The 22,311-nt window shown below is 34.1% G+C and overlaps 1 non-coding gene across 1 annotated transcript; it reads left to right on the top strand.

Moving 5' to 3' along the window:
- Positions 1-1,331: 1,331 nt before the first annotated feature.
- On the top strand, positions 1,332-1,438 carry LOC141669426 (small nucleolar RNA R71). The gene has a single exon (XR_012553712.1). It is a non-coding gene; the product is annotated as a small nucleolar RNA R71 (small nucleolar RNA).
- Positions 1,439-22,311: the final 20,873 nt, after the last annotated feature.

Below are 22,311 nucleotides of genomic sequence, written 5' to 3'. Positions count from 1 at the left end.
GGTCAGCCAATTGTAGCGACATGTATGTGGGTTTTGGATCAGGCAGATCCAGTTTTTTAAAGATCGACAACGGCATCAGATTAATGCTTGCTCCCAAATCACAAAGGCACTTGTCAAAAGTTAGATTGCCAATGGTGCAAGGAATGGTGAAGCTTCCTGGATCTTTCAGTTTTGGTGGTAACTTTTGCTCCAGAACAGCGCTGCATTCTTCCGTGAGAGCAACGGTTTCAAGGTCATCCAGTTTCACCTTCCTTGCAAGAATAGTCTTCATAAACTTTGCATAACTAGGCATTTGTTCCAGAGCCTCAGCGAAAGGTATATTGATGTGAAGTTTCTTGAACACCTCCAGAAACTTCCCGAACTGTCTATCCAGCTTTTGTTGCTGCAATCTCTTAGGAAAAGGTGGTGGAGGATAGAGCTGTTTCTCCCCTGTATTAGCCTCAGGCAGAGTGTGTTCAACAGTAATCTTCCTTGGTTCCGCCGTTTTCTCCTTTTGCTTAGATTCTTCATCTCTAACTTCAGCTTCGACTTCCTTTGCCTTTTCAGCATCAGCCACTTTTCCAGACCTTAAGGTAATAGCCTTGACTTGCTCTTTAGCTTCCTTCCTGCCTGGTACTTCCGTGTCACTGGGAAGAGTGTCAGGTTGATGATTGAGCACTGCATTGGCTAATTGACCGATTTGATTTTCCAAGGTCTTGATAGAAACCGCCTGACTCTTGCACAACAGCTTAAGTTCCTCAAAATCAGCACTAGTGAGTGCAGCTGTATTTCCCTATTGAGGATATGATTGCCTTGTAGCATACTGCTGTGGTTGCTGGAATCCAGGTGGGTTAAACTGTTTACTCACTCCTTGCTGATATGGTGGCTGAATAGCATTCTGATTATTCCCCCAGCTGAAATTTGGATGATTTCTGTTATTAGGATGATAGGTCGCTGGCACAGGCTGCTGTTGTCGCTGATAATTATTCACATACTGAACAGATTCGTTGACAAGAGAATACTGATCCGTAGCATGAGAACCTGCACTAAGCTCACAAACCATAGCTATTTGATTAACTCCATACGTAGCCAGAGAATCAACCTTCATTGATAGCGCTTGGAACTGGGCTGCAATAGCGGTGGCTGCATCAACTTCCAGAATACCTGCTACCTTGCCTGACGTCATCCTCTGAGTTGGGTTTTGATGCTCATTTGCAGCCATCGTCTCTATAAGATTATACGCCTCAATATAGGTTTTAGCCCATAAGGCTCCTCCAGCTGCTGCATCGAGCATGGGCCGAGATTGGGCCCCCAAACCATTATAGAAACCAGTGATCACCATCCAATCCGGCATTCCATGATGTGGACATTTTCTCAACATTTCCTTGTAGCGTTCCCAAGCCTCGCACATAGATTCTGTAGGTTGCTGCGCAAACTGAGTAAGAGCACTCCTCATAGCAGCAGTCTTTGCCATTGGATAAAACTTCACCAGAAACTTTTGTGCAAGATCTTGCCACGTAGTGATGGACCCAGCTGGTTCAGAATGTAACCAGTCTTTAGCCTTATCCCTCAGTGAGAATGGGAAAAGCCTCAACTTGATAGCCTCATCAGTCACGCCATTATACTTAAAAGTGCTGCAGATCTTGACAAAATTCCTTATGTGCATGTTGGGGTCTTCAGTTGCCGCTCCTCCAAAAGAAACAGAATTCTGCACCATCTGAATAGTGCCCGGCTTGATTTCAAAGGTGTTAGCTTGAATAGCCGGATGAAGGATGCTTGACTGAATGTCATCAATTTTAGGCCGAGAAAAATTCATAAGAGCTGGATCAGCTTGAACAATACGATCTCCCATGTTTACTGGTTCTTTCTGCTCAGTTCCTGAATCCGAATCCTCAAAATCTAACTTCTCCGGAATATCAAGAACTTCGTCTGTCTCCTCAGCTGTATCTAAAGTCCTCTTGCGAGCACGAGAACGAGTTTGCATAAACGCTTGCTAAAGTACCTGAAACACAACCGAAAAGAGTAAGTAACTACTACGTCCTAATCACTGAGTCCTAATGACCAATGATGGTAAGTACATAAACTAAACAAATACGCCGAGTCCCCGGCAGCGGCGCCAAAAACTTGTTAGGGCGAAAACACGCGCTAATATTCACGCAAGTATACGTGTTCGCAAGTAATATAGAATACTTTCTAGTTCGTTCCCTCAGAGACTCAGACTAAATTATTGTCTAATTAAACTCACTCACCAATGTATGATTACTTCTCAATGTTAAGATAATAACACTTAAAATTGTTCATTAAATATTAACTATAACTAACTACTTAATTAACCACTTAACTAACACTTCAATTTATCAATAATAAAACACTCATGAGATCACAACTTCATTATTACTTCCTTCTATAGCCATTGTTATTACCTTTAGCATGTGACAGTGATGATATTAATTGAATAACACGAAACTGATAAAAGCCAACTTTCATTGTACTAATACCATTCTACCAAGCATCCACAATTAAGATAGAAGTTGAATAGTCATCAATTATGTTGAGTTCCTATATGTCTACAGAAATTGACAACACAACGATTTAAGCTCAAGTTATTCCTTTTGATTACATAGGGCAAATAAAAATGTTAGAGTTACCCACTAATCATGCTCAACGTACATGAACCTATGCTAGCATGGCAAGTTCTAAATCTCAAGATCCACCGTCGCTTCACAAGAGATTAACACCCTATCTTATATGTTCACGACGCACATAAAACGAATACGCACAACCAATACTAGATATCATGCAATCATCACACACTAAAGTATTAAACAATTAACTAAAGAATTCTATAATAAATCCGTTGCAACCCCATGATCACGATTAGCACATAATAGAACTTATCGCCATCATGGGTTCATATGAAATCATGATAAACAAACACAAGAAAATAATAACTAAACTAATTATATTAAAACAGAGTACGTCACAAAAGTAAATAAGTCAAAGCAAAAAAACTAGCATCCACCGTTACAACGAAACAAGAATCACAAGAAAATATGCTTCCCCTTCGTTGCGGTGTGCTAAATCGGTCTTCTTCCTTATCTCCTTCGCTTCTTGCGTAAAACACAATCTAAAACATAATCCCCTTAATACTCTCTGTGAAAACGTCTCAAATCTACCTATATAATAGTCCCTTAAAACTCAGATTACATAGAAGTTGGAAGCCAAACAGAAGTAGAAGTCTAAAATAATTTATCTTTTTCCCCGACCCTGCGCGGCCGCTCAGCATAGCTGCGCGGGCGCGCAGGTTGCTGCGCGGCCGCTCAGCATTGCTGCGCGGGCGCGCAGGCCTTTACTGGAAAAAATCCAGGTTTGCTCCGTTTCTTCGCCGTAATCTGCCCATTCCTTTCCTCTCGCAATGGTGAACACATGCCAAGGCTTATTCTTGATGATTCCTCCCCCGAAATGCAACTAATACCCTGAAATGAATAAACACTAGAAAAATACATCAAATACACAAAATACTTGATTTCAAGACACCAATTTAAGCCATTTTAAGACGTTCTAAGTGGTATAAAATGCCACTTATCAATTACGCGGTGGGCGCAGTTCTTGGGCAGCGCAAGAATAATCTCTTTCATGTGGTCTACTATGCTAGCAAGACCTTAAATGGGGCCCAAATGAACTACACCACTACTGAGAAGGAGCTCTTGGCTATAGTCTTTGGTTTTGAAAAATTTCGATCTTATTTGCTTGGGACAAAGGTGACAGTATCCACTGATCATGCGGCCATTCGCTATTTGGTTTCCAAGAAGGATTCGAAACCGAAACTCATTCGTTGGGTGCTCTTACTACAGGAATTTGAGTTAGAGAACAAGGATCGAAAAGGTACTGAGAATCAAGTAGCTGACCATCTCTCTAGATTGGAGAATCCCGAGTCTACTTCACATGATACGATATTGATCAACGAATCTTTTCCGGATGAGCAGTTGTTCGCAGTTCAGGAGGAAGAGCCATGGTTCGCAGATATTATGAATTATCTTGTCAGCAATATAATGCCTCCTAATTTGACCACAGCTCAAAAGAAGAAGTTTCTGCATGAGGTGAAGTTGTATATGTGGGATGAACCGTATTTGTTTAGGCAGGGAGCTGACCAGATCATCAGGAGATGTATCCCATTCTGTGAGACGGAGGGGATATTACGAGACTGCCACTCCACAGTTTATGGTGGACACTATGGTGGTGAGATGACGGCAGCTCGTATTTTGCAAGCAGGTTTTTTCTGGCCTACTTTGTTTAAGGATGCTCATCAGTTTGTTTTAAGGTGTGATCGTTGCCAAAGAGTGGGAAATCTTACGAGAAAGGATGAGATGCCGTTAAATGTGATGCTTGAAGTCGAGGTCTTTGATGTTTGGGGAATCGATTTCATGGGGCCTTTTGTCTCATCCTGCAATAATCAGTACATCTTGCTGGCAGTCGATTATGTCTCAAAATGGGTAGAAGTCAAAGCTCTACCGACAAATGATGCAAAGGCGGTGTTGAATTTTCTTCATAAGCAGATTTTCACAAGGTTTGGAACGCCGCGAGTAATCATAAGTGATGAAGGGTCGCATTTCTGCAACCGTAAGTTCACTTCTATGATGCAGCGCTATAATGTGAATCATCGAGTTGCTACTACCTATCATCCGCAAACAAATGGTCAAGCGGAAGTGTCTAACAGAGAGACAAGCACATCTTAGAGAAGGTTGTTTATTCGTCGAGGAAGGATTGGTCTTTAAAGCTCGATGAAGCTGTTTGGGCTTACAGAACAGCATACAAAACTCCACTTGGGATGTCCCCGTTTCAACTTGTGTATGGTAAGGGATGTCATTTACCTGCGGAGCTTGAGCATAAGGCCTATTGGGCGTTGAAGAAGTTGAACCTGGATCTAGATGCAGCTGGAAATAAGCGAATGCTTCAGCTTAATGAACTTGATAAATTTCGACTCCAAGCGTACGAGAACAACAAAATGTACAAGGAAAAGGTGAAAAGGTGGCACGATAGGAAGCTACATCCTAAGTTATTCATGCCGGGGCAACAAGTTCTCTTATTCAACTCTCGTCTCCGACTTTTTCATGGGAAGTTGAAATCAAGGTGGTCTGGATCTTTTATTGTCAAAACTGTGTTTCCACATGGAGCGGTGGAGATTTTTGAGAATGATCTGGACCAAGCATTCAAGGTTAATGGTCAGTATTTGAAGCACTACTATGGGGACACGGAAAACCGGGAAGTGGTTAGTGCCGTTTTATTGTCAACTTGAGGAAGGTACGCAACGTCAAGCTAATGACGAAAAAGAAGCGCTTCGTGGGAGGCAACCCATGAATTGTTGTTACAGGAACCCTTAGAATTTAATAACCTATCCAAAACCACACAAAAATCAGAAAAATGGAGCCTGGAAAAAAAAATTCCAGTAGCCTCCTGAGCGCCCGCTCAGCTTTGCTGAGCGACCGCTCAGGGGTCGACTGGGAGAAAATTTTTTTATGTTCAATAAAAAAATCAGAAAAATTAAAACACAAAACACAGCCCATAAACCCACGACCTATTTCCCCATTATCCCATGATTTTAACCCTTACCCCCACTCCTAATCAAATTCTACCTTGATCCATACCCTATATATACATACACCTATCCCATATATCTCCCATACACTTTCAACACTTCAATTCTCTCCCAAACATAAAAACACAAATCTCAAGCACTTTTACTTGAGGGGTACTGCTGCGAGGCCTCGTTTGAATGATAGGGCTGTTGAGGAGGAGTACACTAGGCTTCTGGGGAAGCCAATTTTGAAGGAGAGGGGATTTTTGCCATCGGGGAGGGATGGTAAGTTGTTACCTATGATTGCTGAGAAGGGGTGGATAGCTTTTTGTGAGTCACCTGAAGCAGTGCCGATGAGCATGGTTCGCGAGTTCTATGCGAACGCGAAGGCTGAGAAGAATGGGTACTCTCTGGTCCGGGGGATGACGGTGGATTATCACCCTGCGGCGATTCGCCATGTGATTGGGCAGAGACAGAGGAAGCCCACGGAGGAGAACTGGAACGAGAAGACTGCTGAGGATTTTGACTTGGATTTGATTTGTGCTACTCTCTGTAGGCCGGGCACAGTTTGGACCTTCAAGACTGGAACTAATGAGTATCGTCACTTTCCGGCGATCGCCATAAATAGGTATGCCCGTGCATGAAATGCTTTTATTTGTGCTAATATTTTGTCTACTTCGCATGCACATGAGGTCACAGTTGAGAGAGCGCAGTTGTTGTGGGGAATTTTGAATGAGGAGTACTATGTGGACCTTGGTGAGTTCATCTACCAAGGAATTCTGAAGTTTTTGAGGGAAGCTAAGCACATGAACATCCCTTATGCATCTACGGTTACCAAGCTTTGCCGAGCGGTGGGAGTTCAGTGGCCGTCTCATGAGCAGTTGCAGTTGTCGACCGCTCCTATTGATTCCAGGACTCTGCATGCGATGCAGGAGTAGACCGGTGGTGAGCCCGAGGAGCATGGGCTGGGTTATCGTCTTCCAGGAGGGCGTCCAGCACGAGGTGCTACCATGGCAAGGCCAAGGCATGATAAGGCTGGTTCTTCTACAGCTCAGGAGGGTGCTGGGATGGCTGATGCTCAGTATAGGAGGCTGTCACGGAGGATGGATGCTATGTACGAGACGCAGAGTAGGTTTGCTCAGGAGCTCACCCTTGCACTAGGGACTGCTTTTTGAGGCCTTGGAGCTGACATCCAGTGGCCAGTTTTTAGTGAGGACTCTGCATATCCGCCTCTTGATACACCACCCTCTGAGGGTGATGATGATGATGATCTCTCCGAGTAGGTATACCCTGTGTTCCTTTCTACTATCTTCACTAGGGACAGTGAAGATTTTACGTTTGGGGGTGGTGGTTAAGGAATATTTTGTGTGTGTGTCATATAGCTGCATATTCATGATAGTTTAGTTCATATAATTGCATAATTTTTGCCATATAGTTTTTTTTTATTATTTATAGCTTTATTTATCATGTCATGTAGTTCATGCATTTACCATGATCCCTTTTGCGCTGATTTACCAATTGATTCATGATATTGATGCGAGTGTAGTGATAGCGTTAAAGTTATGTTGAGTCGTGTAGGTTGATATGCATGCTAGAAACACTTGTATTTTCACCAAGTCTTAGAGAATGCTTAAGGAGTAGATTGTTGTTATGGTTTGATGGTTTTCGAGGTTAATCTATTTATTATGCTTAAAATTTTATAATAGGTTCTTAGTGATAAAAGGCATGAAAAGAAAAAAATGGAGTGAAAAATGGAATTCGTTGCTAATTGTGGCTAGGCGTCAAATGGCTAGTGTAATATCCGGGATATATCGTGTAATTATTTTGCTATTAAATAATTATTATGTGTGTTCAGTATCTATTCTGTAAGTTAATTATTAAATGTTATCTGTACTTGGATATTCAAAAATAATATTAATTGAGTATTTTAATTTTTATATGTCCAAAATAAAACATAGATAATTGTCATATTTTCCTAATTATTTTTATGTTGATTTATGGATTTATAAGGATCATATGAAATTTATAAAATCTTTTTCCGACGTATTTAAAATCTATTTTATAAAAACGGGAACCAACGGACGTCAACCGTTATTACGTTTTTGGAACCCGAAACTCTTCCGAGAACTCCTTCCTAACCTAATTGTAATATTCCGAGCATATTCCATGTTTCGACTTTTTCGATCCGGCGTACGGTTTATTCTGCGCGGGTCCCGGCGCAATATTTTCGATGCAATATTCATTTCGGTAAATCAATAAAACCCGTATTTTCGATAAACGGGAGCTTTTTATTAAACTATCCCAATTATCACTTCGTAGTACGTGTAACCAGGCGCTGAGACCAAGACCGCAGTACAAATTGTACTGATTTGGATAATTATCCCGAAAACCGATACCGTTTGGATCAGCTTTTATAAATAAACGTACCGTTTTATATCCGGAATGATCCAACGGGATACTAATTTCCCGTAATTATAAATAGCCTTTTTCCATATTTTATTTCGTATTAAAATCATTTGCAGATAGTTAATTTTATAATTTTCAGAGAAAAACCCTAATTACATAAACTGTTCTAAGAATCAAACGGCAAAACGAAGGCGTTACCAATCTCTGTTTTCAAAGCTTGAGTAACCAAAACGAAGGATTTGAAGTGTTCTATCAGATTCTGAGCTTTGTTTCACTGCATAATCAAAGGTTTATTTTCTGAAAATTTATTTATTTTTGAATTTATTTTATTCAAAATATGAATTTTTGTTCGGATGATTGTTTGTATGATTTGATGATCGCATGTTGTAGAGCTTGTTTTCCTGATAATTTTCATATGTCATACGTCTGATTTGGAGTTCAATAACATGCTCAAAAGTGGGTTTAATTTTCGAATTTCGAAATTAGGGTTTATAACCCGTATGAATGTTTTCCATTGAAATTTGGGGGTTTTTGATTCAGGGGTTATTAGCTTTTGATTTATAGTGGGTTGTGTTCCTTATAAAATTTACAATCGATTGATATATAGCTCGTTAACAGAGGATGCTTGAATCGAAGGGAGTTGTATTTTAAAGATTTGCGATGTTCGCCGGAAACCGGCGATGTTCTTGGCCAATTTACGGCCAGAACAGGGATGATTAGAATGTTTTGAATGCATGAACAAGTTCCTGGTGTTGTGTACTGTTGATCTGGAGGTGTTGGTGGGGTGAGGACGCCAGGATCGTCTTCTCCGGCCACCCCCGATTTTCCGGCGACTGAAACTGCAAAATTGCAGTTTAGTCCCTGTATTTTTGAAGATGGTGAAGTTTAGTACCTGAGTTTGCAAAGTTTTCAAAAATAAAATTCCTGTTTATAAAATGTTTAAAAATCATATTTCCTATTTATTTTTATTATAAAAATTCATTTTTAATTTCTGAAAATTCTGAAAATTATTATTTTAATTCCGAAAATTATTTTTAATTCAGAAATAAATCTGAATTAATTAGTTAATTAATTTCAGTTAATTTTTAATCGATTAATTGGTCAATTAATTTGGAAATTAATTGATTAATTGATTTAATTAATTATTTATTGATTTTAATTAATTATTTAATTAAATATAATTACTTAAAAATGATTTAAAAATTCCGAAAAATAGTTCCGAGCTTTAAAATATTATTCTAAATTATTTCCAAGACTCGATAATTAGTATAAAATTGTTTCGGAGCCAGAATTGGCTAACCGAACCCTGTTTATTATTCCGAAATTGATCCAACGACCCGTTTTAATTTCGAAAAATGTTTTAAAAATCATTTTAAATATCAAAAAGCCTATTTATGACCCGAGACTTCTTTATAAATAATATATCATTGATTACGTGATGTATTATGTGCTATATGTGACTTGTTGATTGACTATCAGTCTATATATTCAGTGCTTACTTGATTATTACATAACTTTTAATCTGTTAATCGGATTTGGGTAAAATGAAGGGTAGACAGAAGTATGTGTTGAATAGAACTCTATGAGTCGATTATTGATAGATGTTTATGATATGTGAGCAGAAGAGGCAAGGCGTAGGAAAGGGAAACAGGTAGTTGAGGAGTAAGACGATTGTGATTGGAAGTGAGTGCAGAATAGTAAGCTAGTACCAGGCAAGTGTTCTGAACTTTCTCGAGATATTGTTGTACTTGATAATCCTGTGATATTGCAAGTGCTTTGAAGCACAGAAACCTAAACCCTGATTCCAGTTATTGATCTTGAGCCATGAACCTTATTATTTCTAGACCATTGATTGTTGTATACCCAAACACGAACCTCAAGTATACGATACTACTCCACAAATACATGCAAACAAAATTCCAAACACTAAACTGAATTAATTATATACTCAAACATTGTATCCTATGCTTTGAAAGCCCAAATCTTTGAAACCCTTAAATGTTGATTCCTTTGTTATCCAATTCTTTCAATACCAGCATCCAAGCTTTTAAATTATCTTATTGATCCTTACAAGGATTGAAACCCTTTCATTGTTAAACACTCATTATTGTTAATGATTCTGATTATTGTTTATTATTGCTTAATCTGTTATTATGTTAGAATTGGATTGTTTTTATAAAATTGTGGACCAGATTCGTGGTCAGACCATATAATGGTCAAGTTAGGCCAATGTGTGCCTTGGATCCAGTAGTTAGAGCAATGTTGTGTGCTTTGCTCGGGGTTAGTGCGTGACTGATCAGCAGCCTAACCTTGGTTTTTAAATTAAAAGTATAATATCCAATTCTAAATCATAATCCATTATTCACTTGATATCATAATCATGTTCACCTGATGATCATTATTCTCAGTTTTGTCATTGTGACTTACTGAGCTAGTTAGCTCATTTGTGCGATGTTGTTTATATTCTTTCCAGCTAAAAAGCAACCAGTTGGTAACGAGGATCTCCAGTCCAGCGCGAGAGCTAGGGGTTCAGGTTGAGAAAGCTGAGCTAGTAGGCTTCTTTTGGAATAATTTAAGTCTGTAAAAGTTTGTAATAAAGTTTAATACTCAGTTTGAGTTTGAATGGTTGGGATTTGAACGATATATAATATAAGTAGATGTGTGGCTTGTGTGCATACTTTAACCTGTTGTGATCCGTGGTAGTTGGTAAATAGGGTCACTGCATATTATTGTTATTTTTATTATTATTATAAGCAGGTTATAAATAAGATGTGTGCGTGTGTATGTGTGGACCCCAAACTTCTGACCCGGGTTTGGAGGGCGCCACAGCTAGTAGTCGACTCGTATTTTATGCGAGTAGTCTAGGGTTGAGCAAGATGGAACGAAACGCACTTGCTCAGAAAGTTGAAAGAAAAGAAAAGAAAAAAGAAAAAAGAAAAGAAAAGAAAAAAAGAGAAAATAAAAAGAAAAAAAATAAAGAGTCAATGCATAATTGATCACGAGTGGGCTCTTTGGTATTCGAGTTATTAAGTTCTTAGGGGACTTTGTGCCTAGTGACCTATGGCTTTTATAGTCTGGGATCCGCTAACCTAACGCTCGCTACATGGATGCCATTGTATAAGTCTTTTGTGGACCTCACTCATTGCACGGTCAAATAAGCATTTGTTGTTATAAATAAAAAGCATGATTCCGTAATAAGCTCCAGGATTCTTGTAGTGTTATAAGTCACTTTGTGCCTAGAATTTTTATTCTTTGTATAATCATGCGATTGCCTTGATGATAGTTGAGTCATGATAATTAATCTAGTTCTGAAGCATATCTGTTAAGCATCTGCACACACCACGTTTCTGGATGTATGTTAGTTTGTATGATTCGATTGATCTTTATTCGCCTAATTGCATTTGTTGAGATGTCGTAAGTTGGTTGGTTTGGTCGTAGTAAGGGGGATCGATGCATTTCATATAGATTGCATTCATGCATGTTTTTATTTTGTTTTTGAGTCTGTGACGCTTGAGGACAAACATCGATTTAAGTTTGGGGGTGTGATAAGTGGCATTTTATACCACTTAGAACGTCTTATAATAGCTTAAATTGATGTCTTGAAATCAAGTATTTTGTGTATTTGATGTGTTTTTCTAGTGTTTGTGCATTTCAGGGTATTAGTTGCATTTCGGGGGAGAATTCATCAATAATAAGCCTTGGCATATGTTCAGCATTGCAAGTGGGAAGATAGGAGCAGAATACAGCGAAGAAACGGAGCAGAACAGACCATTTTTCCAGAAGGGGTCTGACCGCCCGCTCAGCTATGCTGAGCGGCCGCAGGGTCGTAATTTCAGATTTAATATTTTAGACTTCTAATTCTGTTTGGATTCCAACTTCTGAGTAATCTGGGTTTTATGGGATTCCTATATAAGTAGATTTCAGAGACTTTTCACTAAGGTTGGATCGTAGTATTAATCAAGGAGCGAAGGAGATAAGGACGAAGACCGTTTTAGCACACCGCAACGAAGAGGAAGCATATTTTCTTGTGATTCTTATTTCATTGTAACGTTGGATGCTAGTTTTCTTTACTTTGAATCTATTTACTCTTGTGACGTACTCTGGTTTAATATAATTAGTTTAGTTATTATTCTCTTGTGTTTATTTATCATGCTTTCATATGAACCCATGATGACGATGAGTGTTATCATGGGCTAATCGTGATCATGGGGTCGTAACGGATTTACTATGGAATTCTATAGTTAGTTGTTTAATACCTTAGTGTGTGATGATTGTATGATATCTAGTATTGGTTGTGCTTATTCGTCTTATGTGCGTCGCGAACATATAAGATAGGGTGTTAGTCTCTTGTGAAGCAACGGTGGATCTTGAGATTTAGAACTTGCCATGCTAGAATAGGTTCATGTACGAGTATGCATGATTAGTGGGTAACTCTAACAGTTTTATTCACCCTGTGTAATCAAAAGGAATAACTTGTGCTTAAATCGTTATGTTATCAATTTCTGTAGACATATAGGGACTCAATATAATTGATGCCTATTCAACTTCTATCTTAATTGTGGATGTTTGGTAGAATGGTATTAGTACAATGAAAGTTGGCTTTTATCAGTTTCGTGTTATTCGATTAATATCATCAATGTTGCATGTTAAGGGTAATAACAATGATTATTGAAGGAAGTAGTAATAAAGTTGTGATCTCATGAGTGTTTTAATATTGTTAATTCAAATTGTTAATTAAGTGCTTAATTGTAGTAGTTAATTGTAGTTAATAATTAGTTAATCAATTCTAAGTGTTATTGTCTTAACATTGAGAAGTAATCATACATTGGTGAGTGAGTTTAATTGAACATAATTAGTCTGAGTCTCTGTGGGAACGAACTAGAAAGTATTCTATATTACTTGCGTGTATTATTAGCGCATGATTTAGCCCTAACATATTGGTTGTGCTTATTCGTCTTATGAGCATCGCGAACTAATAAGATAGCGTGTTAATCTCTAATGAAGCGAAAGTGAATTTAGGTGTTTAGAACTTGCCATGTCAGCATAGGTTCATATATTTGATATGCATGATTCGTAGGTAATTTTAACCATCTTACTTGCCCTATGTAATCATGATAGATAACTTGTGCGTTAAACCGTTATGTTGTCAAATTCTATAGACATATAGGGTCTCAATATAATTCGTGTTTATTCAGCATCTATCTCTTTTGTGGATGTCTGGTAGTAGGGTATTCGAACAACGAAAGTTGGCGTTTACTAGTTTCGTGTTATCTGATTAGTGTCATTGTTAACACGCGCTAATAATACACGCAAGTATATGTGTTCGCAAGTAGTATAAGATTTAGATCAAATTCGTTCCCACGGAGACTCTTTGGTTAATTTAAGAATATGCACCTATGAAATAATGATATGGTTAGTATCCAATGCTAAGACAAATAACAAGTTGAGATTGTTTATAACTAAGAATTAAACTAATAATTATAACTAAGAGAACAAGAATGGTTGAATTAATATATATGAAAAACATGGGATCCTAAATTCATTAAATACTTCATTCAATAGTCTTTTTGTTCTTAACCTTAGCATGTAATGGTGATGACACTAATCAGATAACACGAAACTAGTAAACGCCAACTTTCGTTGTACGAATACCCTACTACCAAGCATCCACAAAAGAGATAGAAGTTAAATAGACACCAATTATGCTTAATCCTTATATGTCTATAAGAATTGAAAACATAATGGTTTAATGCACAAGTTATCTATCATGATTACATAGAGCAAGTAAGATGGTTAAAATTACCTACGAATCATGCATAATAATAACACATGAACCTATGCTAGTATGGCAAGTTCTAAACCTCTATATTCACTGTCGCTTCAATAGAGATTAACACGTTATCTTATATGTTAGCTACGCACATAAGACGAATAAGCACAACCAATACTAGGATATCAATCAATCACCACGCACCAAGATATTGAAATAAATTAACTATAGAAATCCATAAGTAAATCCGTTAGAACCGCACGATAACGATTAGTTCATAATCGAACTCGTCATCACCATAGGTTCCAATGAAAGCATGATAATAAACAATATAAGAGTACTAGGGTTCAAGAAAATCGAAAACAGGCATTCAAGTATCAACTATATTAAAGAAAACAAAAGTCTTCTTCTCCGTAGCCTCCTCGTGCTCTCTAGGTCTTCTTATTGCTCTTTGAGGTCTCCTTGTTGTTAAAAACGTCTTTTTATTGGTATATATAGGTTCCAGCAGGACTCTCAAAATCTTCAATTTCGACTAAAATCAGGTTTTTGGTGCAGAAACCAGGCGCAGGTGCGCTGTTTTCGGGCGCGGCCGCGCTGGAATAGTGTTTTCAGTGGCGCGGGCGCGCGGATTCTGGGGCGGCCGCGCTAACATTCTAGAAAAATTCTGACAATTCTTCTTTTGGCCGTATCTTGAGTTCTGCTCGTCAGAATTAGGAGATTCAACTACCCACGCGAAGCTAACGAGATTCTCTACAACTTTAGAATGGTCTGGGCTTCCAATTCTGATCTTTTTTCAGCATATATATTTGAAAAACTTATTTCTTCATTTAACTGATGCCTGTAATGCATAAATACAAAAACACATCAAAATACCAACAACTTGAGTCAAAAACACCAACTTAAGCCTGAAATAAAGCGTTCCAAGTAGATATAAAATCCACTTATCAGTCATCACCATTACCTGCTAAGGTTGAGAACAAGAGGCTATTGAATGAAGTAGTAATGAAGTTAGAATCCCATGTTTATGTCATATAGTAATCAATCCTTTTTAATCTCTTAGTTAATATTCTTTAGTATAATCTCTTAGTTAATCGTAGTTATAAACAATCTCAATTTGTTAGTCGTCGTAGCATTGAATAATAACCATACCATTGTTGCATAAGTGCATAGATTGAAATTAACCTAAATCAGTCTCTGTGGGAACGAACTAGATATAATTTTATATTACTTGCGATCGTGTATACTTGCGTAAATATTAGCGCGTGTTTTCGTACTAACAGCCTTCGTCTTCTCCTTTATATAGGTACTAGTCGACAAAGCTGCGCTACGTAGCGGCCCTAAAATTATTTAGTTTGCAAAATTTTCATATCAAGATTATTTATGAAAATCATAAACTATTCGGGCTGAGTAAAATCAAACCGAAATAAAAAAAGCCGAACAGTGCCAGATCTTTTAAAAAATATTTCGGTCCGAATTGAATGTACCAAATTATAAATATTATAATTTTATATATATTTAATTTAAATATATCTTAAAAATTACAATCATAATTTTTAATTTTATTGTATTTATACACTCTAAGAAATCTATGTATCATATTACTATAATTATATTTTAGATTTTATAATTTTCTGTTTAATTTTCAATATGATTTTCTTTTTGAAATTATTTTGGTAAGCTCGATTCAAAACTGGACCGAACCGAATTATTTCGGTTAGATTCAGTTTGGACTGTAATACAACTTAGGTCCGGTTTAGTCCAAGTAAAATGATAATTAAAATTTTCGGTCTATTCGGTTTGGTCATGTTTTAGACCGGACCGGCCGAATGCTCGATCAGCCCTATAAGCTATAATAAAATAAATTAATCATATAATTTTCGATACTGATTTTGTGTCAAGTTATGGTAGGTCGACGCGTGTTATAATATATAATAAAATAAAATTGCATACATGTTTCTTCATTATACCAATTCAAATCACGTCGTTTTTAGCCGACTTAGGCCGACGCCCTTTGTAATAAAAAAATTAAGACTAAAAATATGTATAGATAGTGTAATTGCACAAAAAAATTGTACATCAACATCCGTCCGTAAATGATCTTTTTATAATTATTTTGAATATATTTCAATTATGTTAAACTAAATTTTTAATTACAAATTTTGGTATAAAAATCTTATTTATTTTGTTATACCTTTTCTGTTCTGGATATGTAACTTGATTATTTATTTACCTACATTTGGGGAACTCAGAAAGAAAACATAATCTTTAATAATTAAATTAGAGAAATTCTAGAGAAAAGGTTAAATTTCTAATTATATTATAAAAAATTTAATTAATTTAATAATTGAAGGTGGTTATTCTTAAAAATAAGTGTTTTATCTCTTTCATTTTGCATATATAATACTTTATAAACTCTTTCTCCTCAACAAATTCAAATTGTTTTATATAAATTATTGTTCCCATAAAAATATGACATGCAGTATTTCGAATAGATAAATATGATTCGTAGTAGAGCTCCTCATATATATCATAATATTCCTTTATATAATAGGTTTGAACTTCAAAATTAAATATGAATTTACGATTTTAGTTAGTTGAGAAAAATAATGGGTTTAAACAAATTCTAAATAAGATTGAATTCTAAATATTTACTATCTTCATTATTAATTCGAATGTATATACTCCTATATATAATAGGTTGAACTTCAAATTTAATTAGAAAATTAAGGTTTAAGTTAGTTGAGAAAAATGTAAAATTTGTTTAAATATATTCTAAATAGGATTGATTTCTAAATATATAAGTTTTCTCTATTAATTTGATTAAAAAAAACTCTAAATAGGATTGAATTCTAAATATTTATTATTTTCCCTATTAATTCGAATGAATATAAGGAAATTTAATTTTATTGAATTAAAATAGAGAAACTCTAGAAAAATAAATAAATAATTTTTAGACGATTCTGGAGCTCACGGGTGTTTTCCTTTATATATATAAAGACTAGTCGACAAAGCCGCACTGCATAGCGGCCCTTAAAAAAATATTTAAAAAAAACTTCATATTAAGATTATTTAAGAAAAACATAAAATAAAATATAATAAATTAACTATTCATACTCATTGCTTTGTTAAACCGACACCCGTTATAATATACATAATAAAACAAAACTGTGTACATATTTCTCCATGATACCAATTTATATTGCGTCTTCTTAAGTCAATAATGATTATACTAATTATGATATTTTGTTAGACCGACGTCCGGTTTAATAAAAAAGACTAATAAAATAAAATAAAATATTAACTAATATTATAATTTAGATAAAAATTAGGTTGAACCGTTCTCCCGTCAAATACAATACTAATAAAAATAATTATGATTTATATAAAAATTAGTTTAAACCGCACTCTTGTCAAACACAATACTAATAAAAAAAATATTATAATTAAGATAAGATTTACTTAAATTTTATTTTCTAAAATATAGGAATATATAAGGAAGTTTCAAGTTTTTGAATTAAAATTTGGGAGTTCGAGAAAAAAAGATAATATAATTGAAACGATTGTAGAACTCGTGGGATTTTTCTTTATATATATAAAGAAGATATATATATATATATATATATATATATATATATATAATTTTTATAACACTTGTCTTTTATAAGTACCTAAAAATTTGTAACCCTAAAAGTAAAATTTAAATTTCAATATTAAAAAATAGAGATGTTCTAGAAAAAAAAGATATATGTGATTCATATTACATCTCCCGAAGGTCTATTTTTATATATATCTAGAATAGTACTTTATATAATAGGTTTGAATTTCAAATTAAATAGAGGTTTACGATTTAAGTTAGTTGACAAAAAGATATAATATGTTTAAACAAATTCTAAGTATGATTGATTTTCTAAATATTTATTATCTTCTCTGTTAATTCGAATGTATATACTCTTTTATATAATAGGTTTGAACTTCAAAATTAAATAAGAAATTACGATTTAAGTTAGTTGAACAAAAGGTAAATTTTGTATAAATAAATTCTAAATAGGATTGACTTCTAAATACTTATTATCTTCTCTTCTAATTCGAATAAACAAATTCTAAATATGAATGACTTCAAAATATTTATTGTCTTTCCTATTAATTCGAATAAACATATTCTAAATAGAATTGATTTCTAAATATTTATTACCTTCCCTATTAATTCGAATGTATATAAAGAAATTTAATTTTATTGAATTAAAATAGAGGAGTTCTAGAAAAATAGATAAATAATTTTCAGACGTTCTTGGAGCTCCTTAGGGTTTTCCTTTATATATATAATAACTAGTTGACAAATTCGCGCTGTGCAGCGGCCCTAAAAAAATATTTTTTTAAAAATTCATACAAAGATTATTTAAGAAAAATATGAACCATAAAAAAAATATTTATTCATAATCATTGGCCATTTTGTGTCACGTTTTGTTAGGCCAACATTTGTTATAATATACAAAATAAAACAAAATTGCGTACATATGTTTTCATGATACCAGTTTATATCACATTTTTTTAGTTGATAATAATTATACTAATTATGATGCTTTATTAGTCCGACGCCTGATATAATAAAAAAAGACTAATTAAATAAATTCTAATATGAACTAATAATATAATTTAGATAAAAAATAATTTGAGCCGCTCTCCTCTCAAATGCAATATTAATAAAAATTGTTATAATTGCGATAAATTAGTTTAAACTCCCTCTCGTCAAACACAATGCTAATAAAAAATTATTAAAATTTAAATAAGATTTAGTTTGAGTCGTCTACCCGTCAAAAACAATACTAATAAAAACATATTATAATTTAGATAACATTAGTTTGATCCGCCTCCCATGAAACACAATAATAATAAAAAAAATATATTATAATTTAGATATAATTTAGTTTGAGCCGTTTTACCGTCAAATACAATATTAATAAAAAAATATTATAATTTAAATAAACAATATTTAAATATTGAAACAATAAACGAATGCAAACCCTACAGATAAAGAATATTGTATTGAATATCTTTATATACACTCGAAAGGCGACGACCTCAATTGTTTTTCAAAAAATGCATTATAGTAAAATTTGTACGTGGAGGGTCTAACAACCCCTTTAAGTGGGTCCTTACTGACTTTTTGCATGTAGAGAATTGTTGAATTATTATAAATTTATAAGACTTTTCATTTTATATATAATTGTTGTGATTTATTTGTTTTAAAAATAATAAATGAAGTTTAATTAAAAATAATAATTTTTAATTATTATAGCCTTACCCAAAATTTAGGAGTTTACACTCGAGAGCCGCCAGCAAAATTAAATTAAAAAAAAAAGAACGTTAAGGTAAATAATATTAAAGATTTATAAGTGGAAGGTCTATCGACTTTTTCTAAATTCATGGTCATGGGTTCTTGGTGGTTGTTTGCATGCAGGAAATTGTCATATATTTTTGAAAAAATCTTTATTTATATATAGTTGTTGTAATTTATGTTTTCTTTTATATTTCAAATATGTTAGGAGTAACTTATTTTTTTCTTTTCGAATAAGTTCAAATAAGTTTTAGTTATTATAAGTCTTTTCCATTTTGAATATGTTAGTAGCAATTTTTTTTCTATTTTAAATAAGTTAAAATAGGGTTTAATGATTATAAGTTTCGAATAAAATTTTAATAAAATTCTACTTCTATATAAATTTGAATTTTATTACTACTTCTACATGAACTTGGTTTTATTTTCTAAAATATAGAATCTAAATAAGAAAATTTTATACTGTATATAAACTTGAATGTTATTTCTACTTTTAAGTGAACTTGTATTTTATTTTCTAAAATATACGATCTAAATAAGGAAGTTCCAATTTTTTAGTGAACAAATTAAGACAATTATTCTAGTAAAAATTCTCAAGATAATCCATCATGTCATATTAGAAAGTACCAACTCTAAAAAGGAAAAAGTTAATACCTGCAGTAAAATAAAAAATTGTAATAATAATAATAATAATAATAATAATAATAATAATACAGCTTTCCAAAACAAAGCAAGCTAAACTACTTATAATCATGGAGTCAACCTCGAGGTGAATATTTCAGCTATTAAAAAAAGGATATAAAGTTGAAAGAATTAATAATAAAAAACTATCCCGGTAACATAAAGAGAAAAAATGTATACATGGGAAGATTTTGCTTACACTCATATTTCTTAGTTACCCGGTTGAGAATGCTATCACGCCCATCATCTTCTTGTTCTTGATCTGTATAAAAAAAACATACAAATAGGTAAAAAAATTTATAAACATGTTATCAAAGATCGTATAAATCGATGACAATGATAATGTTTATAAGTTTTCTTCTCTTTCGAATATATATAATAATTATTTTTTACAATTTGATTAGGTTTATAATTTTTTGAATGTCAACTTTATCTAGGGCATAAAGAAGGAATGTTATATTCTATTAAATAAGGAAATTTACTTTTATTTAATTTAAAAAAAGGAGTTAGTTGAAAAAAATGTAATATTTAAACAAATTATAAACAGGATTGAAGGTAATATTTAAACAAATTCTAAATATGATTGACTTTTATCAAATATAAATAAGGAAATTTAATTTTATTAAATTAAAATAGAGAAGTTCTAGAAAAATAGATAAATATGATTCGAGCGATTCTGGAGCTTCCGGAGGTTTTCTTTTATATATATAAAGATTAAGATAAAGATATTGATTTAATAAAAATTTAGTTAAAATATATGAAATTTGATATTTTATTTAGTGTATTAAATGTAGGCCATTACGCGTTTAATTGTTTATAATTATATTCTTATGCGTGAATTGTAAAATTAAGCTATTATAATCCTCATTTTGAAACATTGTAGACATGAAGAATATAAAAGGCGGGTTAGGAGCAAGATGAATACATTAGCACTCTAACATTGCATAACACTCCAGTGGCCAAACGGGTGGTTCAACTCGCCTGAACTCGCCCCGGCTCGCCTAATTAACCGTTTAAATTCGACTTATAACGGGGCGAGTCAAACTCGGCATTGAACATAAACAGTAACGGTGTGAATACGGTTTCGTTATTTTCTAACCGTGAATCAGCACGACACGGCTCGTTAAAGCGGCACGGCACGAAACCGAACCGGGACGCGAGAACAGACCGGCACGCCAACCCGCCAACCCGCCAACTCGCGCGAACCTGCCTGATCTGTGTTTGTATTCATGTGATGTTGCACATTAACATTAACATATATATCTTAATATAATGCACCTGTGTCAAGACTCTGCGTATTTCATAACATATTTTATTTTATTCCTTTTTTTGGATAATATTTATTCTTTTGGATAAATTTCAATTGTTTCGTAGTTTGTTTAAAATTGTAAATGCGGTTTATTCCGTTTTTTTAGAGAGGAAATGCGGTTTATTCCGTTTTTTTAGAGAGTAGTCCTCTCAAACTTTTTGTAAATCTATTTTTAATTAATAATTTATAGATGTACCGTCCTCTTTTATTTATTTAACACATATTATTATTATAAGTTCAGATGAATATTTAATATAATTTTGGGGAAAAATAAAATCGAGACAATTATCGGTAAAGTTGTTAGTTGTTTACAGTTTGATTGTTATAATACTATAACTAAAATAATTGCAAATTGCACAAACATATGGTCTAAACGAGCTGCTTAATTTTTATAATATTATAATTAAAATAATAGACAATTGACAAGTGACCAGTGTCAGGTGGCAAGCATTTATTCAGGACTTGAAGAATCAGCAAAGTACAATTGTTAGTTTGATTATTATTATAAATAAAATAATCAACATAACAGAACATGGCATGGCATACAACAATGTATTCTTTAAATAATAAAAAACTTAACACGCCTCAACCCGTATAAACCCGTCTCGCCCCGTCAACCCGCTAGCACACCCGATTATAGCCTATTATTTATGTACTTCTGTGTGACAGTAACCTGACCCGTCCAGCTCGTGTAAACCGCGAGCTGCACGCGAGCTCAACTTCTGTGATCCGGCACGAACCCGGCACAGTCCGTATAGTTAGATGTGCCGTTCACGAATCATAAGTTAGCCAACTCGGCCCGTTGAAAACCCGGCACGGCTCGTCCGGCACACTCATTTGGCCACCACTAACTCCAACATTGCATATATGGGTTGCGGGGTGTTGAGACAAAATCCATCCCTGTAATAATGAAAAAAGTATTACTATATTCCAGTGTTATTTACTCCATTTTTTAATGAAACATATTTTTACTAAATTTTATAAAGTACTTTATTTATTACTAATGAATAATTTAATATTAACAACATAATTTAAATATGATATAAGGATAGAAAATTAATAAAAATGAAAAAAATATTACATGTACAATCCATATTTGTTGGTTCCATCGGCCAACCTTGGCTGCTTAACTTTTGCCATATATTTAAATTACTTGGTATAGATATAAAATATAGAGGACTTGATTCATGTGTGGATTTTGATACGAACACCTGCCTTCTATAGATATGAAGCCCCATAAAACTATTGGGCATTACCTG

Source organism: Apium graveolens, chromosome 6 (genome assembly GCF_009905375.1).
Source record: "Apium graveolens cultivar Ventura chromosome 6, ASM990537v1, whole genome shotgun sequence".
Taxonomy (NCBI): domain Eukaryota; kingdom Viridiplantae; phylum Streptophyta; class Magnoliopsida; order Apiales; family Apiaceae; genus Apium; species Apium graveolens.
The sequence above is the reverse complement of the archived record's forward strand: the minus strand, read 5'-3'. Positions and strand labels throughout refer to the sequence as shown.